The sequence below is a fragment of the Pinus tabuliformis genome, chromosome 4_1, assembly GCF_031772625.1.
Source record: "Pinus tabuliformis cultivar Carrire ecotype Pingquan chromosome 4_1, CPIR1, whole genome shotgun sequence".
NCBI lineage: Eukaryota > Viridiplantae > Streptophyta > Pinopsida > Pinales > Pinaceae > Pinus > Pinus tabuliformis.
Genome location: NC_142303.1, coordinates 208,037,691 through 208,060,780, shown reverse-complemented (window position 1 = coordinate 208,060,780; position 23,090 = coordinate 208,037,691). Strand labels below are relative to the sequence as shown.

Here is a 23,090-nt window from a genome sequence, read left to right as displayed (position 1 = left end):
AAAGCCAAGGCGGAGCGACCCAAAACCCGCCAAAGCTGCAAGCAAAGAACAGCGCCGCGAAGCCAAAAAAGGACATCGGAAAGTGGTGTGAGTTCCATAAGAGCTCCACTCACAACACAAGTGAGTGTCGAGCCATGCAGTCACTGGTGGCCGAGCTAAAGGTTTCAGAATCAGATGCATATTCCGACTCTAAGTCAAAACCCGACAAGGGGAATGACAAATGGAAGCAAATTATCGATGTGGAGCCCAACGCCATCGTTGCCACCACGAAGATCCAGAAGGAGGAAACCGAAGATCCAGAGGAGGAGAAGCGTCTCTTCCAATCCTAGATGTGGGTAAAGGGCTCCCCGCTACAGTTCATTGTCGACAGCGGGAACCAAAAGAACCTCATTTCGGCAAAGGTCGTGAAGTGACTGGGCTTACCGACCACAGCACATCCACAACTGTACACCATCGGATGGCTTCACCAAGGACGGGATCTTCGCGTGAGCCAGCAGTGTCGCCTTCCATACAACATCAAGCCCTTCACGGATGAGGTATTGTGTGACGTTGCTCCGCTTGATGTTTGTGATGTATTATTAGGACAACCATACCTGTGGAAGCGACATGTTGTGTATGAATCAAGGCCCCGTGTTGTTATTGTTACTTTGGGAAATAAGTTGTACAGGATACCGGAGGTAGCACCACCTACTGCCATCTCTTTGGTTACTACAAAACAATGCAATAAGCTCATTTCCAAAACCAGGAAATTTGTTTTCCTGATGATGCGCCCTCAAGGAACGAAGAAGACAGTGGCCACGTCCTCCAAACAGGGACCCTTCGCACGACAACTATCGATCTAACCCCAAGTGCACCGCTGCCCAATGGACCAATCTATTGGCGCTCCATTCTGGAGAACGATGAAATCAAGACGCAGATTCAGGAGTTGTTGCAGAAAGGTCACATCCGTCCGAGTTCATCGCCCTGTGGGAGCCCAATCATGTTTGTTGAAGTTTCTAAGCTTACTTAGTTTAGAAACCCTTCATGCACTTTTTCTGATTTATTCCTACCTACTTGTTATTTTTCTTTAACAAGTTATTTACAAAGTAAATATTGAAAATAAACATCAGTGCATGCTCAACATATTACAAATCAGCGACTAAAAGAAACAAGAACAAACACACCACATGACACCATTATTTTTTGACCAATGCCCCTGGAAAAACCCAATGCGGGAAAACTGGTGCAGCTACCTAAGGGTTTATTAAGCAATATCAGAGTACAATCTCAGTGTCGTAACTGGCCTACCCAATAGAGAATTTCCTTAGCATCTATACCTCACAATTTGAGAGAAATCTCCTGGTTGAAGCCCCGGAAAACCCTTCCAGCAACTCCTCAGCACAAAACTGCTCTTGCAACCCCAGCGTTTGCCCAATCTGGAAAGCATCAGCCCCTCTCTGTCTCACACTGGCCCTGCGTCAGCCCCTCTCTGTCTCACACTGGCCCTGCGTCAGCCCCAGGAGGCCCTGCATCAGCTCTAGGAGCCTCTGCGTCAACTACGCTAGCCCTTCTGGTGCTCTGCACAGCACTTGGCTGCCTCTATGTGGCCCTGCGTGAGCCCTTGCAAGCTCTGCGTGACCCTCCTTGGTTGTTGCGCTGCTCTCTCGACATAATCTCTGCCTTCTTTGTTCCTTTGTACTCAATGCCCCTCAACTGCTCTCCCGATCACTGATTCTATCTCTCTTAGCAAACCCTGCTCTAGAGAATAGAATGACTGATCATCTGGTGTGATCTCCAAGTGACCCTAAAGCCTCCTCTTATACCTTTCCTGTTGACGATTCCACGACTGAGATTAAGTCCCTAATCAACGGCTAAGATTAGATCTGGGTTGATCCATGTCTTTTGGACCACTCTAACACAGATTCATATTAATACTCATTAATATTTTATTTTCCCTAAGTTTAAACTTAGGGACTCCATTAAAAATATTAATTATTTTAATATCTCCTTAACTGTTTAGAATCTACCCAAACCGTTTCTGGGTATTAGAGATCTCATGTGCCCCAATCTCTCCACCAAATTTTGTGGCTAGAGCACATTCGATGCCACCCCAAATCAACACTCCCTCTTAGCGAGGACTGTGCTCTAGCAATACTCCTCACTGAGTATTACATTGATCATCCAGCATCGGTACCTGTCCTGATGCTAGGCCTTCCTGCCCAACATCCTCTGCACTACTGCCTCCTGTGCTATTGCCCATGGTTCTGCCACTGCCACTACTGCATCTGTACTACAGCTCCCTCTCCATCCGTGCTGTTGTTGGTCCTTTCTCACAGCACTGCATCCGCACTGCACCTCCTCTCATCAAGCTGCATCGTGCTGCCCACTACTGCACTGCAACTTAGTTACTGAGAACTAAGTAACTGATCTCCCAACTGACCTCCTTATTGGGCTAGAAATACCCACTGATGTTGAAGCTCCCTCTACCACTGACAAGTGCTCCCTCCCTCTGACCTCTGCGCTGCTGCAACAACTCACTGCATCTCACACCATTGCACACCTCGCTGTGCCTTCCTGCATTGGTGCAACACTCATGTGCCTCTCGCACTGTTGCAGCCTGCTAGCTTTGCGCTGTCTTGGGACTCCTACACTATAGCTCTCTCTGCTGCTCCATCCACATCCGTCTCTACCCTCTCAACCAGTCCTGTTACTCCTAGTCGGGGCTCCCATAGAAAGGTCTAATCCAAGAGGCTGGGTACCTCAAGGATCCTGCCCCTCATCACCTGTAGTCCACCTGACTACAGCTCGATGTCTCCCCACTTCTTCTCAAGTGGCGCATGTGCACTTATGGCACAGTCATCGTCTATCAAAACTTCCTTCTTTGCCCTTGCCAGCGCTGCCTTAGTCTCGGAAGACTCTCCCTTACTCTTCTTCCTTGGGCACTGGGTCGCATAATGACCCATCTCCCCACAGTGGAAGCACTTAATCTTGGAGAGATCTTTCTTCTTCCACTTCTCCTGCTTTCTCTTAGATGCTATGGCACATCCTCCTCCTCCTGCTTGACCTTGATCCCTTTGCTGCTGCTACCTGTCTTTGACTATCGTCTGATCTGTTCCTGGCAAAGAGCTGCCCACATCTCGTCCCAAGGTAGGAGAGTCCCTCTGCCCAGGATGCTCTGGACAAACACTTGCCACTCTTCTGAGACAGCATTCAGGGTTGTCCTCATCATAAGCTCTTGATCCGTTGTCACTCCAATAGCAATCAACTGATCTCGGATCTCATTCAATCCTCCGAGGAAGGAGTCAATCGTTTGACCCTTCTTCAACTGATACGACCTCATCTGGTTCTCGAGCAGCATTCTTCTCTGCACAGAAGTATGCTAGTACAGGTTCTTGAGAGCCTCCCACATCTCAACTTTCGTTTCCTTCTCGACTATATGTGGTACCACATGATCCTTGACCCCATCAAGGATAATGCACTTGGCTCTCGCCATCGCCTCTTCGTACTTGTCATTATCATTTGGGTCGACTGGGATAGCTATTGTCTTCAAGGCGAAGTTTTTGACACGATTCATGTCAAGCACTGATAAGATTATGGCCTTCCAGACTGCGAAGTTCGATGCTCCGTCCAGTCTATCCTGGTCTCTTCGTACTTGTCATTATCATTTGGTTCGACTGGGATAGCTATTGTCTTCAAGGCGAAGTTCTTGACACGATTCCTGTCAAGCACTGATAAGATTCTGGCCTTCCAGACTACGAAGTTCGATGCTCCGTCCAGTCTATCCTAGTCTCTTACCCCGTGTAGTGCCATGATGCTCCTCTACTTCCCTCTTGGAAGTTTTCTGTTCGACTCCTCTAAGTCTCTACTTCCCGTCTGGAAGTTCTCTTCTGGACTCCCTCTGAGTCCTGATTTCCCTCCTGGAAATCCTCTTGTCGCTTGTCAAGATGCCCCCTACTCTGATCGTCTTGTGCAACTGCACTACTGATCCAGGTTCTTCGACTGGAAACCCTCCGTAACAACTCCTTTGGCCCTGCTCTGTCAGGTACTGTTCTGACTACAATACCTCACGAACTCCACTCTGCAATATTTTTGCAACCTTCTAGACTCCAGCAACTACCTCTCTGTGAACTGCGTCAGCGCCTCTCTGCCTCACGCTGGTTCCGCGCCACCCCAGATGGGTCTGCGTCAGCCCTGGGATGCCCTGCGTCAGCCCTCTAGCCCTCAACGTCAGGAACATTGGCCTCTTTGAGACTCTGCGCAGCTCCCGCCTTCTTCTGCATGGCTCTGGTTGGCTCTGCGTCACACTTCTTGGCTTCTGCGCTGCTAGAAACAGCGTTTGTCACCTCGGGACAGTTGTTTTCTGCTGCTATTGCTCCGCTCGGCTGATGTCTTTTAGTCCTCCTGTGATCTGCAATCACGCTCTGATACCATGTTGAAGTTTCTAAATTTACTTAGTTTAGAAACCCTTCATGCACTTTTTTTGATTTATTCCTACCTATTTGTTATTTTTCTTTAACAAGTTATTTACAAAGTAAATACTGAAAATAAACACCAATGCATGCTCAACATATTACAGATCAGCAACTAAAAGAAACAAGAACAAACACACCACATGACACCATTATTTTTAGACCAATGTCCCCGGAAAAACCCAATGCAGGAAAACCGGTGCAGCGATCTGAGGGTTTTCTTATTAAGCAATATCAAAGTACAATCTGGGTGCCGTAACTGGCCTACCCAACAGAGAATTTCCTTAGCAGCTATACCTCAGTTTGAGAGAAATCTCCTGGCTGAAGCCCCAGAAAACCCTTCCGACAGCTCCTCAGCACAAAATTGTCCGGCAACCCCAACGTTTGCCCAATTTGCACTACGTCAGCCCCTCTCTGCCTCACACTAGCCCTGCATCAGCCTTTCTTGGCCTGCGTCAGCCCCAAGAGGCCCTGCGTCAGCACTGGGAGCCTCTGCGTCAGCTACGCTGGCACCTATATTGCTCTACACAACACTTGGCTGCCTCTGCGTGGCCCTACGTGAGCCCTTGTAGGCTCTGCGTCACCCTCCTTGGCTGTTGTGCTGCTCTCCCGGCACAATCTCTGCCTTCTCTATTCCTCTGTACTCAATGCCCCTCAGCTGCTCTCCCGATCACTGATTTTATCTCTCTTAGCAAACCCCGCTCTAGAGAATAGAATCACTGATCATCTGGTGTGATCTCCAAGTGACCCTCAAGCCTCCTCTTATACTTTTCCTGTTGACGATTCAACGGCCGAGATTAAGTCCCTAATCAACGGCTAAGATTAGATCTAGCTTGATCCATGTCTTTTGGACCACTCTAACACAAATTCATATTAATACTCCACTAAAAATATTAATTATTTTAATATCTCCTAATTTGTTTAGAATCTGCCCAAACCCTTTCTGGGTATTGGAGATCTCATGTGCCCAACCTCTCCACCAAATTTCGTGGCTAGAGCACATCCGATGCTACCCCAAATCAGCATCAGCTACGCTGGCCCCTCTGTTGCTCTACACAACACTTGGCTGCCTCTGCGTGGCCCTGCGCGAGCCCTTGCAAGCTCTGCGTCACCCTCCTTGGCTGTTGCACTGCTCTCCCGGCACAATCTCTGCCTTCTCTATTCCTTTGTACTCAATGCCCCTCAGCTGCTCTCCCGATCACTGGTTTTATCCCTCTTAGCAAACCCCGCTCTAGAGAATAGAATCACTGATCATCTAGTGTGATCTCCAAGTGACCCTCAAGCCTCTTCTTATACTTTTCCTATTGACGATTCAACGGCCGAGATTAAGTCCCTAATCAACGGCTAAGATTAGATCTGGCTTGATCCATGTCTTTTGGACCACTCTAACACAGATTCATATTAATACTCCATTAAAAATATTAATTATTTTAATATTTCCTGATCTGTTTAGAATCTGCCCAAACCCTTTCTGGGTATTGGAGATCTCATGTGCCCCAACCTCTCCACCAAATTTCGTGGCTAGAGCACATCCGATGCTACCCCAAATCAACAGTGTTGGTACAAAAGAAGGATGGGATTTGGAGACTCTGTATTGACTATTGGGCGCTGAACAAGATCATTGTCTGTAATAGGTACCCGATCCCACAAATTAATGACCTCTTGGACCAACTGAAGGGAGCAAAATATTTCAGCAAGATCGATTTGAAGTCAGGATATCACTAGGTACCAATTGAACCCTCCCATGTGTGAAACAAATGTTCCTGCAACCTTCATGAGGTTAATGGATGACATCTTGTGGCCTTTCACCAACTCATTTGTAGTAGTATACTTGGATGACATCCTGATCTTCGGCCAGAGTTGGGAAGAGCACCTCCACCACATCCGACAGGTTCTCCAAACACTGCGGCAACACAAGTTATGTGCCAATTTGGAGAAATGCACTTTTGGCATGACCCAGTTTCAGTATTTGGGATACGTTATTGATGAACGGGGGGTGCATGTGGATCCAGCCAAGATCCAAGTCATCCAGGATTGGCCATCTCCAACCAATCTGACAGAGCTCCACAGCGTTCTAGGTCTTGCCAACTTCTACCGCAGGTTCATGTTGGGATTTTCTCATATTGCTTGGCCCTTGAGTTAAGTCACCAAGGGAGGAGCGAAAGCAAAATTCTTTTGGTCTGAATCTCAACAGAAGGCATTCACAGAGTTGAAAGATCGCCTCTGCTCGACACCAATGCTCGCATTACCAGACTTGCAACAACCATTTGAGGTCGAGACAGATGCCTCTGACTATGCTATTGGGGCAGTCCTTACTCAACACAGGCATCCAGTGGCATATCACAGTGAGACACAGTCCGAAAGTATCCCACTTATGACAAAAAGATGTATTCCATTGTGCAGGCCTATCGACAATGGAAGCATTACATTTTGGGGAAGGAAACGGCCATCCACACAGACCACCAACCCCTGCAGTTCATACAAACCCAAGGGAAATTGCAGAATGATCGCCATTAGAAGTGGTCCACATACCTGCAACAGTTCCATTTGAATATCAAGTATAAGAAGGGCAGCACCAATAATGTTGCAGATTGCCTCAGTCGACCTCTGATCATGGGGTTAACCACCATGCTCAACTCTTGTGGACACGAGACTTCTGATTGGCCATTTCTCTACAAAAGCGACCCAAAATTCGGCCACACATACCAAACACTCTTGGAGGATCAGCATGTTCCAGATTTTCACCTCCAGGATGCCCTGTTATGCCACCTGGGTCACCTTTGTGTTCCTTCAAGCAAGCGTGCCAAGATGATTTGGGAAGCACACTACAGTGGGGCTGCTAGGCATTTCGGGGTTGAGAAAACGGTGGCAGTACTGCAGAAGTATTTCTATTGGCCGAACCTTCAACAGGATGTCGAGAAGTACATCAGATCATGCACTGCCTGTGCCATTGCCAAACCGACCATCAAGAAGCAAGGCCTTTATACCTCGCTGCCTATCCTTAATCGACCTTGGGAATCCGTCTCCATGGATTACATGTCGAGCCTTCCTTCTACTAAGCATGAAAATGACTGTGTTTTTGTGGTCATCGACAGGTTCTTGAAGATGGCCATTATGGTGGCCTGTAAGAAGAATATCACAGCAGAAGCCACTGCTAAACTCCTCTTTGAACGAGTGTGGGTACACTTTGGGATCCCACATCTCAGATCAGGACAGCAGGTTCCTCAGTACATTTTGGTTCAGTCTCTGGTCGATGTTGGACACCAAACTCACTAAGTCCACAGCCTTCCATCCTCAAATTGATGGCCAAACAGAGGTTGTCAACGGGATGATCGTACACATTCTATGCATGTACAACTCAAAGCATCCATGCACATGGGATGAGAGCCTCCCCTATGTTTAGCACAGCTACAATCGGGCTCTCCACAACTCGATTGGCCACAGCCCTTTTCAGGTAGGCTTGGGATTCCAAACACTATGTCCCATTGACGTGGCCCTGCCATTTGCAGCTACTCACGCAGATTCGGCTCATGTCCAGTCCGAAACAAATAAGGCAAATAGCTTCATTGAGCACATCCAACATATTCGCCAACAGGTCCACAACATTTTGGAGAAATCAAATGCCAAGTACAAGCAGCGACATGATCAACATCGGGTGCCACACAAGTTTCAGGTGGGCGACAAAGTCTGGTTGCATTTGCAAAAGGAACGCCTTACCGGAGCCTATCGAAAACTCAAACCACTCCAATATGGTCCCTACACCATTACCAAGGCTATGGGAGACAATGCATTTGAGCTCAACATTCCCCCATTCCTTGGCCCGCACCCAGTGTTCAATGTGGACCGCCTTCAGCCATACTTTCCACCATTACTAGACACATCCGACATTGCAGAACAGCTCACACCCACAACATTAAATCCAGATTGCATGGAACAAGCTGCAACTAATCGGATCATGGACACATAGATCAAGCACACTCGCCAACAGAGTATCCAATTGTATCGAGCTATCAAAGCAGGCCAACTCCTTCACCAGGGCAAGTGGCTCACCAGGGACCAAGTTCAACAGAAGTTTCCTCATCTCATGGAGGAACTCAATGCAATGGGGACCATTGCTTCCTAAGGAGGGAGGAATGATCCAAGTGGATCTTAGTGGCTACCCGCCAAGTCCACTTGGACCCCCACCATTGTTTCTTTCAGCTTTTCAGTTTTCTTAATTGTAGCACAGTTTACCATTTTTAGCAGTTTTTCAAGTTCTGAACTTCCTGCACCATTTTGAGGCCCTAAACGACATTTTTTGGGAAAGATAGGAGCAACATGGGTCCATGGACCGATGATGGACCCATGTTGCTCTTCTCAAAGTTGTAGTTCTCAGATAGATCTTTCTAACGAGATATTGTGCGCATCAAACGGAGATCGTATGCCAAAGTTACGACCCCGGGAAGTTGATGTACCAATTTACCCAAACAGGGCCCACAGTTTGGTGTTTTATCTTCTAGGGTTAAGTTTTTGGATGTTTAGGGTTTTCCATTATTTCTCAACAATAAATAGACCTTCGAGCCTCATTGTAACACAGTTCAGAGGCATGTAGCCGCCATATTTCTTCTCAGAGATAAGCTACCATCGCTCTAGCTAGTTTATTTCCATTTCTGTTTGTAAGCATATTTCAGTATTTTACAGTAATGAAATGAAGTATTATTTCTGTTGCATCTCTATATGCATGGTTATATCTGTAATTTGTTGTGTTCTTGTTTAAATCCAGATCAACCATAGCATTTCAGACGGAAGCATGAACCAGCATCCAAGCCACCAATGTTCTGCATGTGCCCAGGTTAGGAATAAATCTGATTTCAAATGTGCCCAGGTTAGGAATAAATCTGATTTCAGTGTCCCAGTTACAGGACAGGGGATACTATGTATACTTCATTGGAAAGAAAGTATATGTCAAACATCCAAGATGGAAGAAGAAGAAACAAATTGGAACTCGAAGCAACAAACTATATAGGTTGCAGCTCGAGTCTCCAATGGCACTGATAGGCAGCAGTCATAATGGTGAAAAGGAATTGAATGAATTATGGCACAGGCGAATGGGACACTTACACAATGGAGCACTGAGGATGCTCAAAGAGACTGTTACAGGAGTTCCAGTCCTTAGTACTGAGCATGATGATTTATGCAGAGGATGTGTACTAGGGAAGTACGCTAAAGCAGCTTTTTCCAGAAGCAACAATAGAGCAGAATGTGTATTGGGATTGATACACTCAGATATCTATGGTCTAATGTCCACAAGGGCTCTTAGTGGTGGCAAATACTTCGTTACCTTTATTGATGATCACTCTAGAAAAACCTGAATCTATTTCTTAAAGACCAAGGATAAGGTCTTTGATTGATTCAGAGAGTTTAAGGCTCTCGTTGAAAACATGATAGCGAAAAAGATAAAGGTATTGCATTCAAATAATGGTGGAGAATATACAAACAAAGACTTCACAGATTTTTACGCGAAGGAGGGCATCAAAAGAGAATGGACAACTCCACATAATCTGGAGCAGAATGGAATAGCAGAGCACAAAAATAGAACTATTGTTGGGGCAACAAAAGCTATGTTGTATGATCAGGACTTACCTAGATTCTTATGGTCAGAGGCTTGCAACACAACGGTATATATCCAGAATAGAACTCCTCGCAGAACGTTGGGGAAGAGAATGTCCGAAGGTGTCTTCACTGGGAAGAAGCCGGAAGTAAGTCATCCCCGTATATTTGGAAGTGTGGCATATTGTCACATTCCAGATGAAAAGCGCAGGAAACTAGATCAAACCGTAGAAAAGGGGTACCTCGTAGGATATAGCGAGACCTCAAAGGCATATAGAATCTACATTCCTAGCAGCAGGGAGATTGTAGTGAGACGGGATGCGAAGTTCATGGAGGATAGAGCTTTCAGGAAATCTCTAGAGATGCCAGCAGAAGATCAGTCAGTAGATGTTCCATTAGTCCAGCAACAGTAGGGGTAGCAAGGAGAACAGGCAGGAGGACAGACACCTGGATCAAGTACAGTGACTAGTACCAGCATTTCCTCAGAAGAAGGAAATCCAGATAGTTCTCAGCAGATGGAACGACAGGACTAGGAGGAGTTGATTGAGCCTCCCACCACCAGTGGTAGAACCTGCAGGGAAATACAGCAGACGCTGAGGGACACAGAGGAGTTTATTAGAGCTCTTAGAACCGAAAAGAGGCAACGTAGACAATCTGACAGATACCAGGCCTTGGTAGCACAGGTTGAAGAACCCTCTAGCTTTCAGGAAGCCATTCAACACCAAGTGTGGGTGGATACCATGGTAGAAGAGTATAGTTCTATCATGACGAATAACATCTAGGAAGTAGTACCTAGACCAAAGGATAGATCAGTTGTAGGATCAAGGTGGATCTACAAGATCATGTATGTTGCAGATGGCAGTATAGAGAAGTACAAGGCTAGCTTCGTGGCAAAAGGGTACGCACAGAAAGAAGGAATAGACTATGAAAAGACCTTCACCCCAATAGCCCAATATACCTCTATCAAATCCATATATCCCTAGCAGCTCAAATGGGATGGCATTCACCAAATGGATTTCAAGACAACATTTCTGAACGGGGTGATAAAAGAAGAAGTATATATAAAACAGCCTGAAGACTTCGAAACGCATGAAAAGAGAACTCATGTGTGCAGATTAAAGAAAGCCCTATATGGTCTCAAGCAAGCACCCAGAGCATGGTATGGTCGAATTGATAATTACTTGCATCAGTTGGGATTTGTCAAGAGTGATGCTGATCCCAATCTCTACTATTTAATGGTAGAGAATGAGCCACTTATTCTAGTATTATATGTGGATGACTTGTTTTTAACAGGGTCATTAAGCTCATACAGGACTGCAAGAAGAATATCTTAAAGCAGAATTCAACATGAAGGATATCGGGTCGATGCATTATTTTCTAGGGTTGGAAGTTTGGGAGAAGAATGGGGAGATCTTCCTTAGGCAAGGAAGATATGATACAGAAATTCTGAAGAGATTCAAAATGCAAGATTGTCGGCCCATGACTACTCCCATGATCACCAACTGGAAGAAAACAAATGCATCATGAGACAAGAAGGTGGACCCCACCTTGTACAAACAGCTCATTAGGTCGCTTATGTATCTGGTCAACACTAGGCCAAACATTTGTTACGTTGTCAACACCCTTAGTCAATTCATGGTGGAACTAAAAAGGGTGCATTAGGTAGCAGCGAGGCACATTTTGAGGTATGTGCGTGGAACAGTCAGATATGGGTTGAAATACTCCCGAGGGGATGATGTTAGATTGAATGGATTCACAAATGCAGATTGGGAAGGTAGTTCAATAGACCGGAAAAGTACCTCTAGGTATTGCTTTAGTGTTGGATCAAGAATGATCTCTTGGTGCAGCAGGAAGTAAAATTCGTAGCTCTGAGCCCAGTAGAAGCTGAATATATGCTAGCCAGCACAACTATGTGCGAAGCTATATGGCTTAGAAAACTGCTTGTGAGTTTATTCAGAAAAAGGGTGGAAGCGACCAAGATTTATTGCTATAATCAGAGTTGTATCAAACTCTCTGAGAATCCAATATTTCATGATCAGTCAAAACACATTGATATCAGATGTCACTTTATCAGAGAGACTGTGTTCAGCGTGGCACAGTACAACTGCAGTATGTTCCCACAGGAGATTAAGTAGCAGACATACTCATAAAGGTTCTAGGAAGAGATAAGTTCATTCAGTTCAGATGGGTATGGTAGAGAATCTGTTTTTGTAAATAAGTAATTTCTCAGTTACAGTGGCAAGGAATGAGAGAGAATTGCAGTACAGATGCAACATTTACGTAGTAGTTGGTGGGCAGTGATGTCAAAGATCAGCAGCATAGAGGGAGATGTTACAGAACAGGGTGATGCTTCAGTAGGTCGCATTGCTAGAGCACATTCCTCGCTAAGAGGGAATGCTGATTTTTGGTAGCACCGAATGTGCTCTAAGTCTCAAATTTTGTAGGGAGGCTTAGACATATGTATTCCACAATACCCAGAAATCGTTTTGGAAAATTCCACCCGGAGACAGTTTTATTAAAATAATTAATTAATTTTAATGGGACCCTCAACCTAAACTTAGGAAATTAAAATAGTTAATGGGTATTAATCTAAATTGTGGGTGTAACTTCTAGAAGAAGACGAAGATCGAATCCAAATGATCTGAGCCATTGATTAGAATCTAATCTGGGTTGTTGGTTCTCAACTGAAAGATTATAAGAAGGACATCAAGGGGCATTTGGAAACACACCAAAGGTAGATACTCAGTTACCCGAGTAAGTTCGATTTTCTCACTGGTCGAAGTTCGGCAAGGGAAAATCGAATCAAAGGGAGAGTTGCAAGTGAGAAGGAGAGAGAGAGGGTATCAGCATCAGTCTAAAAGTCAGGAGCAGAAGACGCACAGGCTGTGACGCAGAGGCTGTGTGACGTTGGGATAGCGTAGTTCTCATGCAGGGGGTGACGCAGTCAGACGCAAAGGAGGCAACAAGTCCTCTCTTGGATCAGAAACTTGTCGAGAAGTGTCTGTAAAAATTCTCACAGAGAATCCTCTTCTATTCTGTTGGTTGTATCTTGTACATGAGATTTTCGCTAAAGAATAATAAAGAAACCCTTGCACCGATTTTCCCACATTGGGTTTTTCCAAGGACATTTGTCCAAAAATAATTGTGTCATTGTGTTATCTTTTTCTTGTTCTGTGTCTTGTTTCGGCATATTAATTTTAAATAGTGAATGTTGCAATTGTATTTACTTTGATATTTACCATAGAACACAGTAAATAACTTGTATAGTTTAACAAGTAGGAGAAGTAATATCAATTGCTGCAGTGCTGCAGTAGGGATTTCGGGTTTAGGAATTTTCACAACCTAGACATGACAACATTGCACAAGAGCAAGTTGGGGCTCCTAAGACTTCATTTTGAGTAAGTCAACATCCCAAGAAATTTATGAATTATGTTGCACTCTTGTCTTCCATAATTGATGCAAAGCCTTGTAGTTTTGAGGAAGCAAGTGGATGGAGAGGTACAACGCCATCATGAAGAATGATCTGTAGGAGATTTTTCCTAAACCCAAGGGGAAGTTAATAATTGACTCCAGGTGGCTATACAAGGTAAAGCATCCAGCAAACGGCAGAAAAGGAAATTCAAAGCTCAATTTGTGGCTAGAGGGTTCTCCCAGAGAGAGGAAGTTAACTATGAGGAGACTTTTGCTCCTATTGCCAAATATATCTCCAACAAATTCATCATGTCTTTAGCATCAGCCCTTGGTTGGAAGTTATATCAAATGGACTTCAAGACAACATTTCTTAATGGTCTAGTTAAGGAGGACTATACCCAAAATAGCCAAGATGCTTTGAGATACACAGGCATGAAAACCATGTTTGTAGGTTGAAGAAGGCCCTTCATGGGTTGAAGCAAGCACCACACGCATCATACTCCAACATCAATGAGTATCTTTCAAGTTTGGGTTTCACTAAAATAGATCAATATTCCAATTTTACTATTTGATTGATGATTATAATTTGCTTGTTTTAATCCTATATGTAGATGATCTTATATATATAAAAAGTTCTAAGAAACTCATAACACGGTGCAAGGAAAAGTTCGTGAGAGAATTTAATATGTAGGATATCAACTTAATGCTCAACGTTTTGGATCTAGAGATGTGGTAGAGTCCAAGTGAGATCTCCATTGCACAGTGTAAGTATACAATTAAGATTATGAAGAAATTTCACTGTTGATGTTTGTAGCATCGAACATGTACTTCTACACAGCTCTAAGTGTCCAGACATGCAGAAGTCACCTAATTGACCTTTAATGTTAGCAATTACTATAATTATTGATATGTATACACAAAATTGATATGTTCCTTCATGTATTTGGTAAAAACCAAACCTAACATTTGCTTTGCAATCAACACTTTTAGCAATATATGGTAGAGCCCAAGCAGGTTTCTTGAGTTGCCACAAAACATGTGCTTCAGTACTTGAAGAGCACAATTCATTTTGGACTAAGGTATGTTAGTGATGGAGAGTTTATATTGCATGGGTTCATAGATTCTAATTGCATAGGTAGTGCTAGTGATAGGGGGAGCATTAAAATGTTGCTTCGGTTTGGGTTCAGGTATGGCTTCATGGTTCAACAAGAAGCAAGCTTCAATGACACTTCATTCAACAAAGGCAAAGTTGGCAACCAACTCTACTAGTTGGAAAGCCATATGATTTTGCAAGTTATTAGCAAAGTTGACATATTTGATTTTGGACAATAGCGTGATTTACTATGACAACCAGAGTTGTATCAAACTCTCTAAGAATCTAGAATAATGATCGATCCAAGCATATTGAGATCATGTACCACTTCATCAAAGAAAAGGTCCAAAATGGAGTTGTGGTTCTTCAATAAACTCATGTAGATCAACAGGCTGCAGATATCTCAACCAAACCCTTGGAAAAAAAGGAAGTTTCAGACATTTAGAGAGATGGTTGGCGTGCCAAAGAACAATTTTCTCACTAAGAGGGAGTGTTAGTTTTACATGAATGTAACTTGAACATTGTCCAAGCTACAACACCTTTCTTTATCTAGCATAGTACCTTAATACATGTTCTTCTTCCCATGTAACTTGTAGCAATTATGATAGCACATGGGGGCAATTATGGAGGGGAGAATTCTAGTTTTATATGCTTTTCAATATTCAACAGTTCAGTTCTAATTCTGTTTTCAACTTTATTTAGAAGTTGCATGCACAACTAGAGGGCGCAGTTCCCTAATTAGTAGAGGCACTCGTGCATGTGGATTTTGAGCTTAGTGAATCGCATAGATACCTCAAATGATGGATGCATGCATGCCTCAGTCTAGCTCCAAGTAGAGGTGCACCTTAATTGGCTTGGTTATTCATGCAAGGAAGGTGCACTAGAGTTTGGAGTTAATAATGCCAGTAGAGGCGTTGTTGTGCATACATACAGATTCATTGTACCTATTCTTCCATAAAAGTGTGGAAGGGCACACTGCTTTATCATTCAAGAGTTTGTGTTTTGAGCCATAGCGTTTATCTTTTTGTTTTCAGATTCAATAGAAAATCGGCAATGCTGTTTTCAGCGTTCAGATTTGCATGTTTGTTATTTTAATGGTCAGAAGTATGTGTTTGTAGGTTAAACTTTAAAGCACTCTATAGCAGAAACTTCAATTGGTATTTGCAGTTATAGCAGAAATTTCAATTGGTGTTTGCAGTTTTAGCAGAAATTTCGATTGATGTTTGCAGTTTTAAGGATCTATAGTTTTAGGTTAGATTCCAGAGTTCACAATCTGCTCACCATGGCCTGAATTTCAACAGTGTGATGACATATAGATAGACATTCAATTCCACTCATCAACCTTCTAATTCCATAAAACTATCCATGTCAATCGATGCACAAATAGACATCTGATTCCACTAGTTGACATTCTATTTCTATAAAACTATCCACCACAAACATGACGTTGAAACTCCATATATGGAACATACAAAACAAAATCCTAGATGATTACAAACATGGAGCAACTGAGTGTTTGTAGTTAAAAGGTATAGAAAGACACTAAGCATGTTCTTGGCTTCTACTTCTACTAGCAACACCAATATGGCAATGGATATCTCAACCGTTGATGGTCTGTCCCCAAAGATTTGCCTACCTATGGCTATGTACATGGCTTTGCAGTTTAGCATTATTGACAACAGCTTGGAATGAACAATAAATATTTTCCTGTGTTTGATGGTGTTTTCCTAATTCACATGAAACCTGTTCATTCGCTATACTAAACTCTATGTCTATAACGTATCATCACTTATAGTAACTAAACAATAATAGTGATTCATTTATTATCTTTTGCTACGCTACAATTTCAACCATCGTGTGAATTAAGAGAGAGAGAAAAGAACAAGTTCAATGCCCATTTCATTCTAAACCTTTAAACTTAATAGCCATTATCATTTAAAGTTGATAAACTTCATAAAAAATGCAATGTTCCACCAAGGTTCTGGGACGAGGGGGCGAGGGAGCGAGGGGGCGCGGGAGCGGCCTATGCAAAAGCTCCCTACCATTTTTTAGGAAACGTGGGGGAGCGTCAGGGTCTTAAAAATTTATAAATTGAGTCCACTATGACAATTTGGTTTGAATTGAAAAGCCGCAAAGCATGATCATTGATATGAATATCATTTGACATTATCTAAATTTATAATATCATATAAAATAATAAATTTAAAATTCTAATTCAGCTTGGTCAAATTCTAATTTAGATTTTGGTCAGACAGAGGAAGAGCTTCAGCTTGATAAGGTAGCCACTGAATTCTGTGAAAAGGTAAATGAACAGATCAGGAACACTGCATTGGCAGTAGAAGGGGGAACTACAATGGGTTGTCCAGCTGTATTGGATCCAACAGCTAGAAAGTTTGTTATATTATATATAATATAGACAGTACACCATATGTTGAAAGAAGAGTTTTAGTTCCAGGAGAGATGAGAAGATCACATGAAAGAGTTTTTGACAGTTTACTATCAAATGACATTGACTGCAGGATGACCATCTGCGAACCAACTTGGGTGACCAACGATGGCATGGATAATTTGTCTACCTTATTAGAGCAATGCCATGCAGTTCAAACTTCAAACTAGCAGTGTATTTCAGGGGTGAAAATAATTTTCGGACCTGAGAATTCAAGCTGAGCCACTGTGCTCTGTGTAAATTTTGTAACTGTATAAATTCATATATAACGACAGTTCCTGAGATTTCTTGTTGCCCATAGTATTTTGTCATGCTTGCAGTAAACGCATGTTAGTCTATAGTCCACCCAATTATTTCCCACATGACATAGGTGCTGCTTCCATAGTTTGTATGTCAAATGTCATGCAAATTAAAAACACAAACTGAATGTCTCATATTCTTTGCCTGTCACTCCAGTTATCTCCCCACTGTAATCCAACCATCACTTGAGAAAAAAAGGAGAAGTTTTGAAAGGGAAAATTCATGTACGTGCTATATGGTCCAACAAATTTCCATGATACTGACCCTCTAAAATAACGCTTGTTGAAACCAAAAGACAGCACAAGACGTTATCCCCATACAGAACATGAGTAGCTTTGTACCACTTTAGGTCTATTAAATCATAAACTATAAGCAAGGCCATTTTTTTGGGAGCGTGGGGAAACGTCCCCTCAAGGAAGGGAAACGTTTCCCTGGCACGTCCCCCCGAGTTTCCTCCATTTTGGGAGCGTGGGGAAACGTCCCCTACTCGTCCCCAAGTCCCCGGAGCGCGGGGGAGCGAGGAAACTAGACCCCTAGGGTGGGGGGCGAGTCCCCGTGGAACACTGAAAAAATGATGGCAAAACACATCAATCATTGAAATCCAATCTTGCCAAAGTGAAAGAGAAGCAGGGTAAATACTATTTTGTTAAGCCACCTCATTTAAACTCTAAAAGCATTACTGTTTACCCAAAATTCAAATACGTCCCAATGTCACACATCAGAGACAGCCTGTTTTCACGAGCAAGACGGCCATCAAAAGGAAAACTTTTAATCACAAGAACACTGGTTTGGCGATGTTGTGGCAACAGGGTGTACTATTTTTATCAAAAATACACCAAAACTTGCACCTAACCGTTATTGCTTATTCATGATCATGGTAGAACTCATGTTTCAACAATGGTGGATGGTTTGAGACAAGACTGGAGCAGAACTCCATTGACAACATAAATCTGTCTTATCAACATCTGCAAATTGATCATGACACGACCACATGAAGACAGATTCGAAGTAACCTAGTCACAAGTGAATCAGGAAAATGAGCAAAAGGCAACTCCAGTACACATTCTATTTCTAAAGCTTTCAACTCGATAGCTAGACATTGTCAATGTTAATTTGATAGGCTTGGCAGAAAAAAATGACAACTTACATCGGCATAATCCTTTTTTTAAGAAGAAATGGGAAGAAAAATACCAGTTTGGGACATGGTTCAATTCTGTAATTAAAAACAAACTGTGACGCCGCTCCAAAGGAATTGAACTCGGGCCACGCACTTAACCCAACGCGTAATACTAACCCCTGTCGGCAGAATATAAATGTTTCGTCGTCCTTCTGGCTTTCTCTCAATGAGATTTTAAATCTTACAGAATTATATACCGGAAAACCATTAATTTTGCGAAACGGGTGAATTAATCAATGGTACCTTATCAACCACAGCCCTGTGAAGCGAGAATGAACCCAAGATTTGAAACCCTTGAATTCCAACGAACCGATTAAAAAGAAGAAAGTCCCCAAGTAGCTCAGAATTCACGGAAGTCGGCCTGAACGAGGTAAATTGGCCGATCTTGGATAAATATGAAGAATTAATGGTGATAATTACAAGATCAAGGGTTCAATCAGCCTCTGCAGCCAGATTGCCGAGGGTTTAAAAAAATCCATCCTCCGTATCGCATGGCCTTCGAGAAAATTCAAAAAAACAGAATAACATTTAAAGGGCCACCTTGCTCACGGCATAAGACAACAGCAGGTTCATTATTTTCCTTTTAGGAATAAAAATGATTAAAGCAAAAAAGAATATTCGAGAAAATTTGGTGCAAGAACAAGAATGAACAACACTTCATTATGTCCTTTTTCGGGTATTAAAAAATAAATAAAGGAAAAAGAAAATTCAGGAAAATTTGGTGGGTTGTTTGTTTAAATAGCGAGATATAGTGAAGAAATTGTAAATAATCCAAATTTTAAAACTTTAGAAAATGGCTGATATCTAGTGAGATATATATATTTTTGGGTATAGATTAAATTGTAATTTAGTATTTAGCTATTACATATAAGGATAGTGTTTTTGGATATTGGTTTTTTTTTTTTTAATAACCTCAATGAATGATTGGATTAGTGGGTATTTAGTATATATTAATAAAATTGTGTTTAATTTTTGGAATATATTTTAAAATTGGTTTTGATTGGTTAAGATTTTTTATTTTTTTGGAATATAAAGAAAAAATTTAGAGGTATTTTACAAGATTGAAAATCACCCTTTTTGATTTATTAGTAAGTTATTTTGGTAGTCAAATGTTGTTTGTACATAATGATGTATTTACATGTCGAGGTCTTTAAATTATATAATAATAGCTAATCTAATAGCTTTGAATAATATAGACTTTTGGGAAATCCTGTTGGTGCAAGGAATAGTTTGGTCACTTCAACACTTTTGAGAAGGTGGGGTGGGGATGTTGGGGTAGGGGCATGACCTCCTTCATCCAAAGAGGGTATTGACTCCACCAATTTTACCGACCTTTTACGGTTTATGTTTAGATTACCCAAAAGACCTGAAATCTCTTATTGTGCGGAGGAAGTCATTTCTGAAACTTTGTAATAGCCCCAGGTTATTTTCTATATAAAAAAAATAAGACCAAGGTCATGGGACACGTATTCCAAGCTGAATGTTGAGCAAAACATAGTGATTGAGTATCACTGGTGATTAATTAATGGCTATGGAAATTGGCAAAGGCATTAATTGGCATTTATTTATGAAAATAAAGGAAAATAGGCCTCAATGATAAAAAGGCTTCTGACGATCAGTTGCTAGCATTTTGACAGTTTTGGGTTGAATTCTCTTGCATTCTCTCATCCTCTCGTACTCTTGCACACTTAGAGTAATCTTGGAGCATTCTTGGAGCACTTTGACATACATTGGATTTGGAGAAAGAAGACAAAGGAAATCAAGAAAGCGTATGGGAACAAGTGGATCAGCAGCTACAATCGGATTGTTTTGCAGGTAACAGGTTGCATGTATGATTTCCTTACTAATTTATGGATGAATGTGATTTTCTGGTTATGTGTTGTCATTGGCATGGTGATTTGCTTGGATTGACTATGGTTTTAACCTTGCCTTGCCATTTCCTGGATAGCAATGGTGTTGTGGGTTTTTCCACTTGATTGTTTTATGATTGGTGCTCATAATCCCTTATGGCTTTGGGTTGGAACAAACGCTCCTGACGTCATGGAACAGCGTGGGTTGAGTTACTAGTCTTGGAGCCTAGGTTGGTACAAACGCTCTAGAACCCTTAGTGGGTTGAGTTACTAGTCTCTAGAGTCGAGTTGCACAAACGCTCTAGAGCCCTGGAAGGTTATGGATTGAGTTACTAGGTCTTGGAGCCCTAGACAACTTGGGTAGAGACCGATCCGGTTGGTGTTAGTGATGTCCGACGGTGAGGTGGAATCATCGGTTGAGGGTTGAGGTGGTTTGGCCTCTAGGAGCCTTGGTTTGGTTTGGTCTTAGTTTATTCCATGAGATCCCAAATTCATGTTTGGAATATGGTGCGAGGATGATTAGCTGACAGAGAGATTTGGTTCAACCCAATCTATGGTCGGGTGTTACATGGAAGTCCCTGAATTGATTGGTATTTTCATATGTTAATATTAGGCATTCCATTATTATGACTTATGAGCATTGGTAGCAATTATGTTGGCGATATTATGGCTGAGTTGCCATGGTTTCTATGTTGGTTATTTGTTGGTTATATGTTGGTTATGTGATGTATATTACTTATGGCTCTTGACATGTTTTGTTGAATGTATGAATGGTTGATGAATGCATGGACTAACAAATTTTATTACAACTATTATGAGAGAGCATTAGACCTTATTGGTGATTCTCAGATAAGTTTCAAACTCCTATGATTAGATATGCATTCATGACATGTATCTTACATGTCTACCGTATGCTTGACAAAATGATTGTCATGGTTAGGCCTGGTTAGGTCAAGTTTTTGTATGTTTAGCATCGTCCTTATGTCATCTGTCATTTTGAGAAGTCTCAAGCAGTTCTAGGCAGGGGTTTGGAGGCTAGCCTGGAATTGTGGCTTATCAGGACCGTAGCCGCTGAACTGACCAATTTACGACATAATCACATGGAGCAAGGCTTGTGAGTGTGGTTGGAGGCCTTCAACCGCATGTAGGTAGTGTCAAGGGTGTGGTTGGGAGTCTAGGTCATTGAAACTAAGTTACAGCTTACGGATTGACCACCTAGGGTGTTTCTTCGCCTCATGGGAGATCTGTAGTCCCTGTAGGATGTCAAGTTGCGATCAGAAAGTTCTTGTTGTAGGCCCCACTTCCTTAACTGGAGTGAGGAGGTCAGGTCATGTCATAGTAACTATGTCTCATGTTTACCCTAGAAGGCTCATGAATTTGGGTAAATGCAGGAGGGATGGTTACAGATTGGTATCAGAGCTCCCAAGTTCAAATACTTGGACTGGATGGGCAGAATGTGTTTGTCATGCATGCATGGCAGACGTCTATGTGTTTGTTATGCATGCACTGTTATGGTCATTGTTGTAGTTTGCATCATTGTGACAACGTTGGTATGATGTTGATGTTTAGATGATTGATATGTTGATTTCAATATATAAACATATGTTGTATTAATCTGAATTGATTGTGCAGACAAGATAGCCTCCCCTGAACTTCATTGAGGTATGTTTAATCATGTTTATATTTGGTTTATCTAACATGGGATGTTTGCAGGAAAAAGAAGATCAAGATTACTAGCATAATGGTGGACTACAGTTCACGTGATTCTCTCTACAAATCATATGAACAACATGGCAACAAGTACTCCCCTGACATAGCAAATACAATGAGAAGTTTGAAAGCTAAGATAAGAAGTTGTAAGGCGGATAATGATAGGACCATTCAGTCATAGGAAATACTTGCCAAGGTTACAAGAGAAGCAAGCAGAAGTTAATGTAGTCATCCTTGAGAGTCTGTCAGATTTGCAGAGACAGTGACCATTTAGGATCAACCATGGACAGAAGGAAAGAATCAATAGGACATATGGCAGCATGTCTCAATCAAGATACATGTTTGACATGGATGACACAGTCAGAGATGGTAGGTTCTTGGATACACCTGACAAGAGGGGTAATTATCATGGGTTCAATTCTAGTTTTGGCTGAGAGGGACATCATCGTCATCACCACCACCATCCGTATAGGAGGAGTGAGAAGCAGTACTTTCCATAGGAGTTCAAGAAATCAAAGCCTCATACATTTGATGGAGAAATGAAGAAGTCACAAGATGTAAAAGCTTGGTTGCTTGGGATGAATAAGTTTTTCAGATTGCATGATTATTCAGAAAATATGAAAGCCAGGATAGCTACTTTTAGTCTTAAAGGAAAAGCAGACATTTGGTGGGAAGATGTGAAGAATGTCAGAGGCATTTGAGAAGAGGAGTTGACTTGGAGTGAGTTCAAGAGACTTTTAAGGAAGAAGTATCTATTTGAAATATATTATGTTGACAGGGCAAAGGAGTTTTATGAGTTGAAGACAGGATTTATGACTGATGAGGAGTCTACTAGCAGATTCCTAGAGTTGTTGAGATATGTGCCTTATCTTAAGGAGGAGAAATCAAAGATTCAGAGATTCATCAGTGGGTTGTCGATATCATTCAAAGACATGATTGAGTTTGATGAGCCTAGATCGTTGGAGGAAGCCATCATAAAGTTGAAGCATTGTTATGAGCAATTGAAGCGCAAGATTGAGTCTAAGCAGGATTGGAAAGGTAATGAGAAGAATAAAGGAAAGTGGGC

General features: G+C 42.2%; 1 pseudogene across 1 annotated transcript in view; it reads right to left on the bottom strand.

Annotated features, from left to right (window-relative positions):
* Window positions 1-19,022, bottom strand: part of LOC149174944 (protein ROOT HAIR DEFECTIVE 3-like) — a 238,494-nt pseudogene extending 219,472 nt beyond the window's left edge. Inside the window, exons 1-2 of the transcript XR_016257955.1 lie at window positions 18,708-19,022; window positions 18,479-18,583 (exon numbers count right to left, since the gene is read on the bottom strand). The product of XR_016257955.1 is annotated as a protein ROOT HAIR DEFECTIVE 3-like (transcript). The remainder of the gene's footprint in view (window positions 1-18,478; window positions 18,584-18,707) is intronic.
* Between the last annotated feature and the right edge of the window lie 4,068 nt (window positions 19,023-23,090).